Genomic DNA, 16,814 nt, shown 5'->3' with positions numbered 1-16,814 from the left:
ATCTACCTCCTGCTTGGGATTAAGGCAAGCACCACCACCACCCAGCTCCACAAATGTTTCTTAAAAGAACTCAGACCCCTGAATTAAAAACCACTTTTTGAAATTCTTCCTTATATTTGCTCACTGCTCTGAATTTAATGCTGGATATAAGATGGGGTCAGCAGCAGCCAGGAAAAATAAAGGAAGAAAGGAAAGTATTCTCTAAAAGAATAGGGTATACTACCATTGCTTGGCAGCCCCTCTTCCCCCTAGATACCCAGACACAGTAGTAGACAGGAATGGCATTCAGATGTCTGGACGACAGTGAAGCTACAAATGAAGGGATGGAAGGAAACCCACTTGTTAAAGAGGGGGTGATACCTAGGTTGTTTCCTGAGGTCCGTACTGTAATGTCACCTAGAAGCCTCCAGTGGACCATTGGCTCTGAGTAGATAGAGCTGAAGAAGAGATGGTCAGTGAGATGATAGGCTAGCCACAGATCTAGGGCCCACAGGACATGTATAGATCCCAACACTAGCAGGACCGCTCCATCCATGCACAACACAGCCAGCTCTACAGCAACCATACTCTGCACTGCCAGAAAGCAAAGCTGTGCTTCTGCGAGCAGATGGGACAGCAGTTGACACTGTACTGTCTGGAGTCCGGAAGTGTGCACATCCGAGTCCGACTCCTGAAAACAAGCATAAGAGACCCCACACCCGTGGGTGAACAAAATACAACTCCCAAAGGTCACTGAGACATACTGCAGCAAGGTGCTTCTGGTCATCAATGACGCATTTCCGTCTACAGCCTCAGAGGACCCGGTGATGTGACCCGTCCCTGAGCCGGTTAGCTACATGGCCTGACCAGAAGACGCTTTCGTGGCACTCCTGGTCCTGGAAGTTGTAATGCACTATGTACTCTTGCTTACCAATTGTATCCTTCTAGGACACAGCACTGATTGGCCCTGTGCCATCTTGTAGAATTAGCTGTCAAAAAGATCTGAACACTTGGGGGCAGTAGAGATGGCTCAAAGGTCTAGAGCAGTAGTTTTCAACCTTCCCAATCCAGAGACACTTTAATACAAGTATGCATGTTATGGTGACCCCCCCCAACCAAAAAATTATTTTTATTGCTACTTCACAACTGCAATTTTGCCACTGTTATGAATTGTATTGTAAATATCCATGTTTTCAGATGGTCTTAGGCTACTCCTGTGAAAGGGTTGTTCAGCACATCCTGGGGTCGCGACCTAAAGTTGAGAACCACTGATCTATCGCGCTTACTGCTTTGAAGAGGACTTCAGTTCCAGGGGATCCCATAATCTTCAAGGGCACTGGGTAACACATGGTGCACACATATACATTAATACACTCATATCCAATAAAATACATTTTTTTCCTCCAGGACTACGAAGGATGACCATGAAAGGGGGGAAAGAAGAACAGAGGAAGAAAGACAGATAGGTGGATGGGTGTAGAATGAGCATAGTTTCAGGTCAACTTTGTAAGAAATAAGTTAGCTGAGGAAAATGAAGACCTTATCTCAAATAAAGATAAAAAATAAACTACTGAATGAAAAAAATTAATTAATTAAAATAAAGAAACTGAGTTACAAGCTGTAAAAGAAATATTCAGAACTCACAGGGAAAAAAAAACATAAACACTTGAATAACAAAAGACAGGTATGAACAAATGTAAAGACATGCCCATTCTTAGATAGATTTAATTTCCTGAGGATATCCATATTCTCTGGGTGAACCAATAAACCAGACATGAGCTCAATAAAAAACACTATTCATGGCCGGGCGGTGGTGGCGCACGCCTTTAATCCCAGCACTCGGGAGGCAGAGGCAGGCGGATCTCTGTGAGTTCGAGGCCAGCCTGGTCTACCAAGTGAGTTCCAGGAAAGGCGCAAAGCTACACAAAGAAACCCTGTCTCGAAAAAAAAAAAAAAAAAAAAAAAACACTATTCATTTCCCCCATCTTTAAGTTAGAAACAAATTGAGTATCATTTTGAGAAAAAAAAAAATTAAGAAGAGCCAGGCAATTCTTGAAAGGCAGCAGGTTGCCATCTATTGAGCCATATTTTAAGCTTTTGTCATTAAAACAAGACACTGTCATTTGCAGATACCACAGGGAAACAGGAAAACTTGAATCTAGAAATAGAACCTACCACAGATGCAAAGCCAGAACGCAATATAGATAGTATCTCGAGCCAGTAAGCAAGATAAAAGCCACCAATGTGTGATGGTGGGATAACCGGCTGGGCTGATGGAAACAAAATGAAATCCAGTTCTCATTCCATCTAGCTGATATATTTGAAATGAACCAAAGATCAAAATGAGTGGGGGAGGGGAATGAAACCAGAGGCTGGAGAAATGGGTCAGCAGTTAAGAGCACTTGCTGTTCTTGCAGAGGACCCAAGTTTTGTTCCACACCCATATCAAGTGGCTCGAAACTGCCTGTAACTCCAGCTTGAGGGGGATGCAGCACCCTCTTCTGGCCTCCTCAGGGACTTGTACTCACATATACATACACATACCCACACACAGACACATACACTTATTTAAATTAAAAAAAAAATCTTTAAAAAATGAAATCATACCATGAGAAAAGCAAGCTGGGCAGTGGTGGTACACTCCTTTAATCCCAGGACTTGGGAGACAGAGGCAGGCAGATCTCTAGAAGTTTGAGGACAGCCAGGGCTACACACAGAGAAACCCTATCTCAAAAAAGAAAAAAAGGGGGGCGGAGAGAAAAAGAAACCATACAAGGAGAAAAGCACAAATATGTAGAAATTCTCCCACAATTTGTAACAGGGAAAGAAAGTTGTTGTTTTGTTTGAGACATGGTCTCACATATCCAAGGATGACCTTGAGCACTCTCTATGTAGTTAACAATGACTTTGAATGCCTGATTCTCCTGCCTCTGCCTCCTCAGTGCTGGATTACAGGGGTGGATTACCATACTTGGTTTATGTGGTGCTGAGGATCAAACCCAGGGCTTCCTACATGCTGAGTAAGCACTCTACAAACATATTCATATTCTACCCACATATTCAGCCCAGGGAATTTTCCTAACAATAAAATTCAACTACATAAAAGTATAAAATAAAGCATTTACATACTATAGTATAATATGCCCCAAGTTAACAGGCAAATTACTTACAGGGGATGGAGAGTTAACTGTATCCTGCATCATAGACAATGAGTAACTATGTCTATCAGGTATTTCTTAAAGTGAGAGGAAGATGGCAAAAGCCTTGTCATAAAAATGGGCACTTGGGTGAGGGAGACAGTTCTTCCAGTAAGGTGCTTGCTGGCAAGCCTAAGGATCTGAGTTCTAGCCCTAGAATCTACATGGTGGAAGGAGAGATCCAGCTTCCCCAAGTTGTCTTCTGGCCTTCACATGCTCACACGAATATACACCATATACATGCCCTCAAAATAAATAATAAAGTGAAATCTGTGTCAAAGCCACTCCTAACAGAAAAGGTGAGGATGTCAGCAATTGCCTTAGCAACAGAACATGCTGTGCATTTGAATCATCTCATCCCCATAGCAACCTAGAATGATAGTCCTTTGGAGTCTAGTGGCAGTAGTAGTGCCTGTTTAGTACAACCTCTTAGATGAAAACAAGAACAGAAACAAACCAAGAAAATTCTGCACCACCCAGATGGCTTTCAAAGCCTGTGTTATTCTTTGGGAATATACTTGGATATTGATACAAAAAGGATGAGCTTACCAGTAACCACTTTGTGTCTGTCTCTCTCTCTCTCTCTCTCTCTCTCTCTCTCTCTCTCTCTCTCTCTCTCTCTCTCTCTCTCTCTCTGCTTTTTTGAGATTGGGTTTCTTTGTGAAACAGCCCTGACTGTCCTGGAGCTCACTCTGTAGACTAGGCTTGCCTAGAACTCACAGAGATCCACCTGCCTCTGCTTCCTGCTTCCCAAGTGCCGGGAATAAAGGTGTGTGCCACCATTGTCCAGCTATTCTCTCTGTCTCTCTCTCCCCGTTTCTGTCTCTCCTCTGTCTGTCTGTCCGTCCGTTTGTCTTTCTGTCTATCTGTCTCTGTCTGTGTGTGTGTGTGTGTGTGTGTGTGTGTGTGTGTGTGTGTGTGTGCTGTATGTATGTATGTATATATATGTACAAGTATACTTGCCAGTGTATACACCTGTGTTAGCCAGAGGTTAACTTCTGGTATCTTCCTCCATTGTTCCTTACCTTATTTTTTGAGATAGGGTCTTTCACTGAACCTGGAGCTCATTGCTTAGACTAGACTGTCTGGGAGCCTCTTACCTCTACCCTGACCAGTACTGGGGACACAGTCACACACATAGCTTTGCAGGTGGTGGAAATTGAGCTCGGGCCTTTGTGTTTGCACAGTAAATGCTCTATCCACTGAACCACTTTCTCAGCCCCTACTTTACCAATTCTTCAGCTAATTTAAATGTGTACCCTGGTTATTAGAAACCAAGGAGAAACATTTTTTTTTCTCACTGATGGAGGAAAAGCAAGCTTGGCAGGGGTGAATGTGGAAATGTTGGTATTGGAGACCATGGAGCAAGGACTCCTCATTCATTTCTCCCTTAACACAAATGAGGTTGCATCCTCCTGTGACTGAGGCTGCCAGGCAAAGTAATGCCCTTCCTTTTCATCAGCTCTAATTATGTATTGTAAGAGGAAAATATTTTCTCTGCAGTCACACTAATGTGTGGCCTGGAAGCAGGTTGTTTGGTTGGTTGGTTGGTTATTTATTTACTTACTTACTTACTTAACTTTACTTACTTACTTTTACTTATTTGGAGACAGAGTTTCACTTTGTAGTCTGGGCTGGCTTGAAATTTGCTATATAGACCAGGTTTGGAACTCACCAGGATCCAGCAGGACTTCTCATCTGTGGGCTTTGGGTAAAATTCATGGAAATCACCACCCTGTCCCAACAAGAACTTGTCGGAAACTTAAATGACTCAGCTAAGATCCATCAGAGACCTCAGGGCACAATGGTGACCTCAGACTAGGAAAGACACACAGGAAGTTGCCAATCAGGTCTAACCTGTGCAGAAACCTCTCTGGGAACTGACCACAAGCAGGAAAACCTAGACTTTCAATGGTGAATTGCTGAAGTGAGAGCTTCTCCAGGGGGACCCGGCTGTTAGGCTCAGGACTATCTTGTGCAATGGAACCTCTGAGAGATGAACAGGGGTCCAACGGTGAGATGCATTAGATGGCGCTTTGGGGGGGGTGCAGAGAAAGCCCTCCTGTCTCTGTAGGTGGGAAGGAAGTTAACTAGCCAGAACAGCTGTTCTTGAAGCACTCAGCTCTCCGGAGGACTAGCTGAAGGTGCCTAATCTGCTGGGCTTTAATCAGAATCCTCATAAATCTGGAGAAGGGAGGGGGCACACAGACTCGTTGTGTAAACCCCCACTCCCACCCCCTTTACTCCCAAGCTATCCTCCTCCTTTGTGATGGTTAATCTTGGTTGTCGGTTTGGTGGGATGTGGAATCTAATCAGAGACATACCTCTGGGAGGGACTATGAGATATTTCGAGGAAAGAGTAACCAAGAGGGGAAGCCCCTCCTCCTGAGAGGATGGGATCTTCCTATGAACCCAGGTTGGAGGACAGAGGACAGAACAGTTCTGTTTGCTTGCTTGCCTGCCTTCATTTCCTGCTGGTGAGTGCATCCACCCCACAGTGGCTGCTACTGCTCCCTACTGCTCCTGCCATCTTCCCTGGCTGACATTGGGACAAAACTTCTTTTGTTTTCCAACAAGGACCAGCAGCTCTCTTCCAGGCCTTCAGTGCCAATCAGTATTGTGGAGGCATCCAGACTGAGCATTTCCCGTGGTCCCAGCCTCTCCAGCAGGCAGACAGCAATTGTTGGACTAGCCAGCCTGAATCAAATAAACCAATTAAATAAGTCCTTTGTTAGCCATACTCATTCTCTATGTTCTGTTCCTCTGATGAACCCTCACTAATTCACCAAAGCAAGCGGGAGAAAAGTAAGGAACTCCTGTCAGGGTGGTGACTGAGTGAGGCTCGGAGCACAGGGCTAAAGCTGAAATCATCAGAAGCTTTAAACAGGAAATAAAAGTAAGAAGGCCACCTGCCCCTGCCCCCTGACCCCTGACCCCTGACCCCTCCCCCTGCTTTCCAGGCACCACTCTCTTCTTCCCTTCTTCCCCAGCTTCCTCCATAGCCTGCAACGGTAAGGAAAACTGCTAACCAGATCAGTGTGGTGGCGCACGCCCTTAATCGCAGCAGCAGCAGCAGCAGCAGCAGCAGTGGTGACGGGGAGATTTATTTAGTGGCTGAAGGGATAGGTAGGTTGCGGGTTCTGGGAAAGACAGCGCAGTCCGGCAGTGTTCTCTGGAGAACTCTCCTCAGTCTACCTCTAGCGTCCAGGGTCCAGGAAACAAGAGAAGCGGTGCCTCTGGATCTTGGGTCTTCAGGGCCCTCTCTTGGCCCCACCTTGTAGGCGTGACAGTTACCGAAGCCTCAATGGGGGTTGGAACTTCCAGATAAAAGCTGGAGGCAGCAGCAGCAGCAGCAGCAGCAGCAGCAGCAGCGCCCTGAAGGCAGAGGCAGCTGGATCTCCGTGGGTTTGAGGCCAACCTGGTCTACATAATGAGTGAGGCTAGACAGAGATACACAGGGAGACCCTGCCTCAAAAGAAAAGTAAAACAGCCAGCAGTCTTTTGCGGTCCCAGCCCCTCTTGCAAGGGAAGTCCTTGTGAATGATGAGACTTAGCAACAAGAGAGGCAGCTGATACAATGTGTTTGCAATGGTTGCTGCTGATGTCTGTCTGGGTCTTAGTCTTTCACCCAAGTACTAATCAAGCCCAACTGTACTTAACTTCCAAGACTGGCTACAATCAGTGTGGAATGGCTGTAGACCAGGTGTACTGGTTTAAATGAGAATGAATTGCCTCGGATGGCTCAGATTTTGAGTACTTGGTCTCCAGTTGATGGAACTGATTGGGAAGGATTAAGAGGTGTGGCCTTGTTGAAGGAGGTGTGTCACTGGGCAGGAGGATGCTTTGAGGTTTCCAAAGACTCTCACCATTTCCAGTGTGCTTTATATTTCCTGCTTGTAGATCAAGAAGTGAGTTCTTAGCTGCTGTTCCAGCTGCCTGTTGCCAAGCTTTTGCTCTATATCATAAATTCAAGCCCTATGGAAGCATAAGCTCAATTAAACTCCCTTGTATAAGTTTGAGTAGTGGTAGTGCACACCTTTAATCCCAGCACTTAGGAGACAGAGGCAGGTGGATCTTTGAGTTCAAGTCCAGCCTGGTCTACAGAGCAAGCTCCAGGACAGACAAGGCTACACAAGAGAAGCAGTATCTTGAAAAACAAACAACAACAAAAAAGTTACCTTAGTTATGATGCCTCATCACATGAAGAGAAAAATGTCTAAGACACTGGGTCTCTATCTCTCCATGTGGCTTCTAACTGTCCAATAGGCTTTTTCTGGCCTATAAAATTTGTTTTAATTTTGTGTATCTTTGCATAATAAATGCATGCATGTGAGTACTTGTGCATATGTGTGTATACATGCATGTGAAGGTCAGAGGTCAATGGCAAGAGTCTTCCTCAACTGTTTTCCATCATCTTTTTTCCTTCCATTTTCTTACTACATTGTGTGTGTGTGCTCATGTGTATGCACACATGCTGTGGCAAACTTATAAGGTCAAAGAAGTTGGTTCTCTTTTTCAACCTTGTTGATCCCAGATATCAAATGAGTCATGGGGTTTAGCGACAATCACCTCTGTCCCACTGAACCGTCACCATAGCCCCTACCTTATCTTTTGAAACAGTGTGTCTCTTACTAAATCCAGTGCTCACCATTGGCTAGACTGGCTGAACAGTGAGCTCCAAGGATTCTCCCATCACTGTCCTACTTCCACCCCCTATGTTAAGATTACAACCCACACTTGGCTTTTTTTTTTAACCTGGTTGCTGGGGATCAAATTTGAGTCTTCATGTTTGTGTGGCACACACTTTATTGGTGGATCCATGTGGTAGTTTGAATGTGGTTGGCCCCATGATCTCATAGGGAGTGGTACTATTAGGAGGTGTGACTTTGTTGGGGGTTATGGCCTTGTTGGAGGAAGTGTGTCACTGTGGGGGCAGGCTCTGAGGTTACCTGTGCTCAGGATACTGCCCAGTATCTCAGTGGACTTCCTGTGGCCTGCTTATCAAGATATAGCCAGCACCACATCTGCCTGCAAGCTGCCATGCTCCCCACCATGATGATAATGAACTGAACCTGTGAAACTATAATCGAGCCAGTCCTTCATTTATAAGAGTTGCTGTGGTCATAGTGTCTCATCACAGCAATAAAAACCCTAAGATCATCCACCTCCCCAGACCTATAGACCTGGTTTTTTGGCATAGAAACCAAAAGACAAAGTTGCCTTTGCTTCCTGGGACCTAGCCTTAGAAGCAGCATAATATCCCTTCCATTGCCTTCTACTGACCTAGGCTGGTCACAAGGCAAGCCTAGGTTCAAGCAGAGGGAAGTAGACACTATCACTTAGTAGAAGTGTAGCAAAAGTCACATTGTAAATTGCAAAGTCATGAGGGAGGAGTGGCTCACAGGGGAAAGGAGTTCTTGTAACAATCATCATCTGTTCTTCTTTTAACAGCTAATTCTACTCTGAGAAGACAGCCCACAGATCTTCTGCTCCTGTGAAGTACAGACATTTGTAGCTCACACCCAGAACAAATGATGCCCTTTATTCCCAGTTAACTGAAACATAAAAGAAACTGAGATTAATTATTATACAACTATATTTTTTCCTTTCACAAGGAAAAATTTTAGGGGAAAATATTAAAGGGAGCGAGGGTAAGGTCGGCCTGTGAGAGGACTCAGAGTACAGGCGCTTGCTGCCAAGGCTGGTGACCTGAGTTTGATCCTCAAGACCCACATTATAAGAAAGAACTGATTCCTGCAAATTATCCTTTGACCTGTGCCACGACACTCAGGCACATACATGCACACACACACACACACACACACACACACACACACACACACAATTAAAATTAAAAAGCAGATACAGCTTAGGGGCAGAGCTCTTGTCTAGTCTTCATAAGGCCTTGCGTTCTATCCTCAACACCCCAAAAAGGAGGGGAAGCTTGAGAGATGGCTAGGTGGTTAAGAGTACCTGTTGCTCTTGCAGAGGACCTGAATTCAATTCCCAGCACCCACATCATGGTTCATTGTCTGAAACTCCAGTTCCAAGTGATACACTGCCTTCTTCTGACCTCCCAGGGCACCCAGGCACACACAGTACATATGCATATGGGCAAAAATAACCATACACACAAAATTATATAAAAATTTTAGTCCAGGTGGTGGTGATCAAGACATGCCCACAGCCGGACGGTGGTGGCACATGCCTTTAATCCCAGCACTTGGGAGTCAGAGCCAGGCGGATCTCTGAGTTCGAGGCCAGCATGGGCTACAGAGTAAGTTCCAGGAAAGGTGCAAAGCTACACAGAGCAACCCTGTCTCGAAGAAAAAAAAGAAAAAAAAAAAAAAACATAGCCACAGGCTAACCTGATCTAGACAATTCTTCATTAAGATTCATATATGTATATAATGAATCTTATACATCCCATGCCTTACTACCCATTCAACCCTCCTTCTTTCTCCCTTTAAAACCTTTTTATTCCCAATAAATCTCCCTTTTACCTTCATGTCTTTAAAGAAAAACCTGTGACTCACTGAATTTAATGAGGGTCATTTGCATGACCATAGTAGGTAGGAGGTTATTTACAAGAGCATGGTCAACTTACCAGTGGCCACACCACTAAAGAAAATTACACCCTTTCACCCAGCCATCATTAACTGAGACACAGTCTCCCAGTGAAGCTGAGAGCTTCTGGAGCTTATTAGTTCAGCTAGTATGGCTGGCCAATATGTTTCAGAGACCTGCTAGTGCCTTGCTAGTGCTGGGGTTACAGATATCATTGCCCAGCCTTTACTGGGTGCTGGGAAACTGAATTCAGGTTCTCATGTTTGCAAAGTAGATTTACAGGCTGAGCCAACTCCCCACTCCCTGAGCTCAGTCCTGGTTGTATGATAGTTTTGTGAGTTAGCAAATTTGTTAAAACTGATAGGAAGTACACTTAATCTGGGTGTTGTGTTCTGTATATAAACTATACCTCAATAACATCAATTTTCCTTTTTCATAATAATGGACCAGAGGCTGGGCAGTGGTGGTAGTGCACTCCTTTAATCCCAGCACTTGGGAGGCAGAGCCAGGAGTATCTTTGTGACTTTGAGTCCAGCCTGGTCTACAGAGTGAGTTCCAGGACAGGCTCCAAAGCTACACAGAGAAATCCTGTCTCGAAAAAATAAACTAATAATAATAATAATGGACCAGAATGACAGAAAATTACTGCTTTTGAAAGCAGATCCAGTTTTGGTCTAGCTTCTTCTGTGACAAGACTCAGAGCCTCCATCTGCATTAAGCTGATGACAATGGACACAGCTCTTGGAAGTAGAAGGATGGGACACACATTGGAAGTAACGGCAGGCAGCCCTACACTACTGAGACTAGTCTTACAGGTTGAGTAAACATTAACAAAGTGCAACCAGAGAAATGAAACTAGGGAGTCTGTGGAGCTGGGGGTATGGCTCAAGCCATGGAAACGTACTCAAGGCTCCTCGAAATCCTGCCCATCTCAGCCTCACAGTGTGTCAAGGAGAAACAGCCCTGAGAAGGTGTCAACAACTAAAGGCATTTCTACCTACCACAAGGACACAGTCCTGGAGGATGATGACCCTATCTTTTGCTATTGTTTGGACTGTAAATGTCCCCCTTAGGTCCATGTGTTGAGGGTTTGGTCCTCAGGGTGGTACTACTGGGATGTAGTATTAATTATTAATATTTTATACATTGATGACACAGCAACTTAAGAGAAGACAGTTTTTAAAGATTTTATTTTCACTTTTATTTACATGTTTGTGTGGTGTGTAAATATGTACATGTTCATACAGGTGCTCACAGAGGCCACAAGAGGATGTCAGATCTCCAAAAACAGGAGGTTCAGTTGAGTCATCTGATGTCAGAGTTAGGAACAAAACTTGGATCCTCTGCAAGAGCAGTACACACTCTAAACTACTGAGCCATTCACTCTAGCCCCAGAAAGAGGCTGACTTACAGTTTGAGGGTACAGTCTATGATGGTGCATGGTAGCTGGAGTGTGTGGTCACTTTGCATCCACAGTCAGTGAGCAAAGAGAGATAAAGGCAGGCACTCCCCTGGCTTCCTGCTATTTGTGAAATCTGCGTGGCTCTTCCCCACTCAATGAACCTAATCTAGACAATTTCTCACAGACATTAATAGAAGCTAACCTAATCTACATGATGTCTCATAGGCATGCCCAGAGACTCGTCTCCTAGATGATTATAGACCCTGACAGGTTGCCAATGAACATAAACATCACAGAGGTGGTGGGCCCTTTAGGAGGTGGAGCCTAGTCAGAGGTGTGTGGGTCATCGAGGGCATGCCCCAAAGGAGATTGTGAGGACTTCATCATTTCCCTCTTTCTTTTTTGTTTCCTGGCCATGAGGTAAGCAATTTGCTCTGTCATGTGCTCCCCACCATTGTCATTTGGATTACCAATCAGAGACCAAGGATATGATTGGCCTGATCTTGGACTAGAACCTGGAAAACTGAAAGCCCATATTAACTTTTTCTCTTTGTAAGCGGATTCTCTCAGGTATTTTGTTATAGCAACCAAAAACTGAGTAACATACCTTTGGGGTGTTTATTTGTTTGTTTGTTTTGTGGGTTTTGTTTGTTTGATCTGTTGGTTGGTTGGCCCTTTTCAGACAGTCTCACTCTGTAACCCTGACTGTCCTAGAACTCCCTGTGAACCAGGCTAGTCTTTTAGCTGGTGGGAACGCTCTTAACTTCTGCTCCAGAGTGCTGAGTTTACATGTATGTTAAGTTAAGTTAAGTTTACATGTATGTTAAGTTTCTTCCTAGATTGAAATAGTCTCTATCCTGCAGAGAAGCTCCTTAAAAAGGTAGGTAAACAACTCAAAAGAGCTTCAAGAAGTCCCCGAAACTGATCAGATTCACTAGGTCCCTCCCTACCAGAGTAAACAATAAAAGCTGAAAGTCCCTCTCAGGAGAATAGAGCCAAGCTGCAAAGAAGACCCTCGGATGAGTAAAGGTACAATAAAGACTTGAAACCCAACCTGCTTCCTGAAAGAAGCAGAAATCAGCTGCATTCCCTGGAAGAAGTTTGAACCAGCAGAGACACCTGGAAGGGACATGCTCCAACCTGTTGAGCTGCCTACAGGCTGTGTAGTGTGCTCCAGGTCCCTAGCTTTTGTGAGTTGGAAGAAACAGAAACTAGCTGAGCTCTCCCTGGAAGAGGTTTAAACCAACTGAGACACCTGAAAGGGACATGCTCCAACCTGTTGAGCTGCCTGCAGGATGTACATTGTGCTCCAGGTCCCCAGCTTTTGTGAGCATGGGTGACAACCCATGCGGGAGTGAACTTTGGTGATGCAGCTGTCTTTGGATCATTTCTACTCTTGTAAGTAACCCCTCACCCATATTCCCATAAGTAACCCCAATAAAACCCATTGGTTCAGCAAGTTGGACCTTGGTGGTATCTATACTTGGGTCATGGGTTCCCTATCAGGGGTGAGTAGACATGTGTGTTGCATCTCTCCAGGAAAAGTTTTGTCACACAATATATGTGCCACCATACTTGGCTTAACCACCCTTGTTTTCTTCTCCCAGGTTATTCCGGAATCTCACCCTCAGTTGTGATGGCACATACCTATAGTGCTGTCAAAACAATAACAATAATAATGTTAACAACTGAATCCTACAAGCATGACCAATAGGCTCTATTACCCTCCTCCTTGTGCCTCTGCCATCTGACCTTCTCTTCTGATATGGTCTGACTATGCCCCCTAAAAGTTCATGTATTGAAACTTACTCCTTGGTTCTGTATGCTTGCTATTGGCATTTGGAAATGGAGCTTTTGAGGTTCTGAAGTCATGAGGGGGGGAGGGTCTCACAATGACATTAGTGGCTTTATAAATAGGAAGAGACTCCCAAGCTAACACACATACTCTTTTTGACAATGCAATGCCTTCTACTATTTTATGATTCAGTAAGTAGTTTTTCTCCTGATCCACAGTACCTTCTGGCCTTTGGACTTCCCAACAAGATCATAAGTTTAAGGTCAGGCTAAGCTATGTAGTGAGTTCAAAGCCATCCTAAATAACCTAGTAAGCTCTTATCTCAAAATTTAAATAAAAGTAAAAAAAAAAAAAAGAGGGGAGTGCTGAAAATGTAATTCAGTGATTGACAGCTTGTCTAGCATGTATGAGACCAGGGGTTTAATCTCAGCAGTATGCATGCACCCACACACACATGATCACACTAATAAAACCCAAAACAGGCCAGGCAGTGGTGGCGCACACCTTTAATCCCAGCACTTGGAAGGCAGAGCCAGGTGGATCTCTGTGAGTCAAGGCCAGCCTGGGCTACAGAGTGAGTTCCAGGAAAGGCGCAAAACTACACAGAGAAACCCTATCTGGAAAAACCAAAAAGAGTGCTTGCAGTTCTATCAGAGGACCAGAGTTCCATTTTTAGCATGCGTACCTCACAACTCAGAACTAGCTCTAGGGGATCTGATGGCCTCTTCTAGACTCTGAAGTCATCTGCCCTTGTACATCACACATTTACACACATACATACACACATGCACACATTTGTTATGCCCAGGTCACGGGGACCCCCAAAAGACCACCATAGAGACCAAATCCCACATGTAAAAGTAAAGAGTCTTTATTTTAAGCGCCAGAGCTTGGTCTCTCTGTCTGTCCGACACAGTGGTGAGAGCAGAGAGCCCTGAGCTCAGGTGAGGCAGAGTTTTTATCTTAGCAGAGGTTGGGGTGAGGGCATTTCCGGGGGTCTAGGACAATGATTGGCTGACAATTGTCTAGGTGTATCTGTAAAACAAAAAATAGGTGTGTGATAGACTCAAGGACACCTGGCCACCTTATCTAATGGTTGGAATGTTGGGATGTCAGGTACTTCCTCACCCCTGGGTGGATCCCTGGGTGGTATTAACGTTAGGCTTTTCCTGGATCTGGGTGTTGCCTGCCAGTAAACCTGTCACAGAAGGTATGTCTAGGCCCCTAAGCCTGTCATGGCTACTGTGTGGTCAAGCTATTTTGGGGCCCCTCCACACAATCACAATTTAAAAACAAATTAAAACATACCAAAGCCAAACAAAACAAAATACAGTGACTTATAAGGTTTTTTCATGAAAAAAAATTTTTTGAGACAGGGTTTCTCTGTTTAACCTTGGTTGTCCTGGAAATCTCTCTGTAGACCAGGCTGGCCTCCTTGAACTTACAGAGATCCTCCTGCCTCTGCCTCCCCAGTGTAAGGATTCTGTCCTTAATTACATCATCAGCCTTCGATGGCATCCCAGCCTAAAAAGCGGGTGGGCCCTCTGTGTGCCCCTCTCCTTTCCGCTCCTTCCTCCCATCGGTCTCTCTCTCTCTCTCTCTCTCTCTCTCTCTCTCTCTCTCTCTCTCTCTCCCTCCTTCCCTCCCTCCCTTCCTCCCTCCCTCTCTCTCCTCCTCTCTCTCCCAATAAAGCTCTAAAAAGGTAACTATGGCTCGTGACTCTCCTCCAGCACTCTCCTATGCCCTGCAGTGGGAAAAAAATTAATTTCTTTTTCTTTACTTTTATGTGTATGGGTGTCTTTTTTTTAAAGATTTATTTATTTATTATATATACAGAAGAAGGCACCAGATCTCATTACAGAAGGTTGTGAGCCACCATGTGGGTGCTGGGAATTGAACTCAGGACCTCTGCAAGAGCAGTGGGTGCTCTTAACCTCTGAGCCATCTCTCCAGCCCCATGTATGGGTGTTTTGCCTGCATGTTTATCTCTGCATCACTTGCATGCCTGGTGCCCACAGACACCAGAAGAGGTCGTCCGATCTTCTGGAACTGAATTTACAGACCATTGTGAGTTGCAAGGTGGGTACTAGAAATTCTATCCGGGTCAGTGCTCTTAACCACTGAGCCAGCTCTCCAGCCTTTATTTAACACCAGCCTTTATTTAACAGAGTTTGAATAGAATTTAAGAATGCTTTATTCAACCAAGCAGTGTTAGCACACCTTTGATCCCAGCACTCTAGGGAGGGATCTAGGAGGCAGATCTAGGTGGGTCTCTGTGAGTTTGAGGCCAGGCTGGACTACAGAGTAAGATCCAGGACAGGCACCAAAACTACAGAGAGAAAAAAAATGCTTTATTCTTCAGCAAATACCCTCGGGAGGAGAGTTTTACATGTCTCACATTATAAACAGAAACACCTCATGAGGGGACAGGTAAGTGATTAATCAGTTGATTCCATGGTCAGCTGGTCCTCCAAGCTTTAAGAGGAGACAATGGCCTTGGGGGTTCTGCTGTTCTTTTGTTCTCCCGCCGCAAGGGGGAGTCAAGGTTCTGTAGCTGTGGTGCCCAGATGGAGGCCCGCTAGGCAACTATCTCTATGGTCCCGCTCTCTAGGCCCCTCCTCTCCGGCCTTTCGCCTGCCTCTATGGTTCTTCCTGTCATTAGTCGGGAGGGGGCGCTGCGCGCAGGCGCGAGGTGGACGCCGTGGCGAGGCCGGAAGGAGCGCAGTAGCGGCCTCGGCGGTGGCGGCGGCGGCGGCGGCGGCGGCGGCAGCGGCGGCGCGGCTGTTGCGGGGACGAAGCTTTTCAAGCGGCTTCTTCAGGTGACTTGAGACCGAACTCCGGGCGCCGAGGCGCGCTCGCGGAGCCGGGATAGTTGCGTGGCGAGTACGTGGCGGGCGCGCGCGCGCGTGGGCTCCCCGGGCCTCGGGTCGAGTGAGGAGAGTGGCCTCCCGCCAGGGCGCCACTGGGGTGGGGGCGGGGGCTGAGGGGGACGCGCTCGCACGGCCCGGGGGCCTGGGGCACCGCGCAGGGAGTGTCGGGAGGGGAGCGACGGAGGCGACCGCTGGCCAGACGGCTCTTCTCCCGCCACTTGAGGAAGTTTCTCAGGCCGGCCTGCTGCGCGGGGGGCGACGAGCCGCTGAGAGACCGTTCGCTGGGGGCTCTCGCTTTGGTGGCCGCGCTCCGCACCGCGGCCTGGTAAAGCGGAAGAGGCGGAGGACTTGGAACTCCAGCCGGAGCTAGTTTTGGGCCCCTTCGATTCCGAGTTGATGCCTGTCAGCCCAGCCAGCGCTCCGGAGCGAGGGGACGCACGGCCCTGGTGCTGCAGGGTGAGAGAGAGCGCTCCCGTGGCGCGTGGCACGCTGGGCGAGCGTCCAGATCCACGCTCGAGTGGACGAGGCGGTCCCTTGTGATCTCAAACTCCCTGCTTATCCAAAGGGTGCCGTGACCTGGGACCCTCTCCTCCATTGTGTTAAGTGCCTTGGTAGCCGTTTCCCAGCTGGGGTTTGGTTTTTTTCTCTTTTTAATTTTCTTTTAAGAGTCTCACTGCATAACCGAGGCTAGCCTGGAACTCATAGGAATTCACATACCTCTGCCTTGGGAGTGATAAGATTAAAGGTGTAGGCCACCAAGTCCCTTTTTATTATTATTATTATTATTACTACTACTACTACTACTATCTTTTTTTTTCTTCCCTTCGGTTTTTCGAGACAGGGTTTCTCTGTGTAGTTTTGGTGCCTGATCTCACTCTGTAGACCAGGCTGGCCTCAAGCTCACAGCTCTGTCTCCCAAGTGCTGGGATTAAAGGCGTGCGTGGCCGCGACCCCACCCCTCACCCCCACCCCCCGGTCTTTTTTTTTTTTTTTCCTGTAGGCCT

The 16,814-nt window shown here is 46.2% G+C and overlaps 1 protein-coding gene across 18 annotated transcripts in view; it reads left to right on the top strand.

Annotated features, from left to right (window-relative positions):
- The first annotated feature begins 15,614 nt into the window (after positions 1-15,614).
- The window catches only part of Rnf216 (ring finger protein 216), a 129,636-nt gene continuing 128,436 nt past the window's right edge, over positions 15,615-16,814 (top strand). For 4 of the 18 annotated variants that reach the window (XM_076560806.1, XM_042268311.2, XM_076560801.1 and 1 more), the window contains exon 1: positions 15,615-15,759. The gene's annotated coding sequence lies outside the window, so the exon portion shown is untranslated. Of the gene's footprint in view, positions 15,824-15,937; positions 16,267-16,814 lie in introns of those variants that run through there. The other 14 variants (XM_076560807.1, XM_076560811.1, XM_076560800.1 and 11 more) reach the window with 11 other exon arrangements.

This window comes from Peromyscus maniculatus, chromosome 23 (assembly GCF_049852395.1).
Source record: "Peromyscus maniculatus bairdii isolate BWxNUB_F1_BW_parent chromosome 23, HU_Pman_BW_mat_3.1, whole genome shotgun sequence".
Classification (NCBI taxonomy): Eukaryota; Metazoa; Chordata; class Mammalia; order Rodentia; family Cricetidae; genus Peromyscus; species Peromyscus maniculatus.
The sequence above is the reverse complement of the archived record's forward strand: the minus strand, read 5'-3'. Positions and strand labels throughout refer to the sequence as shown.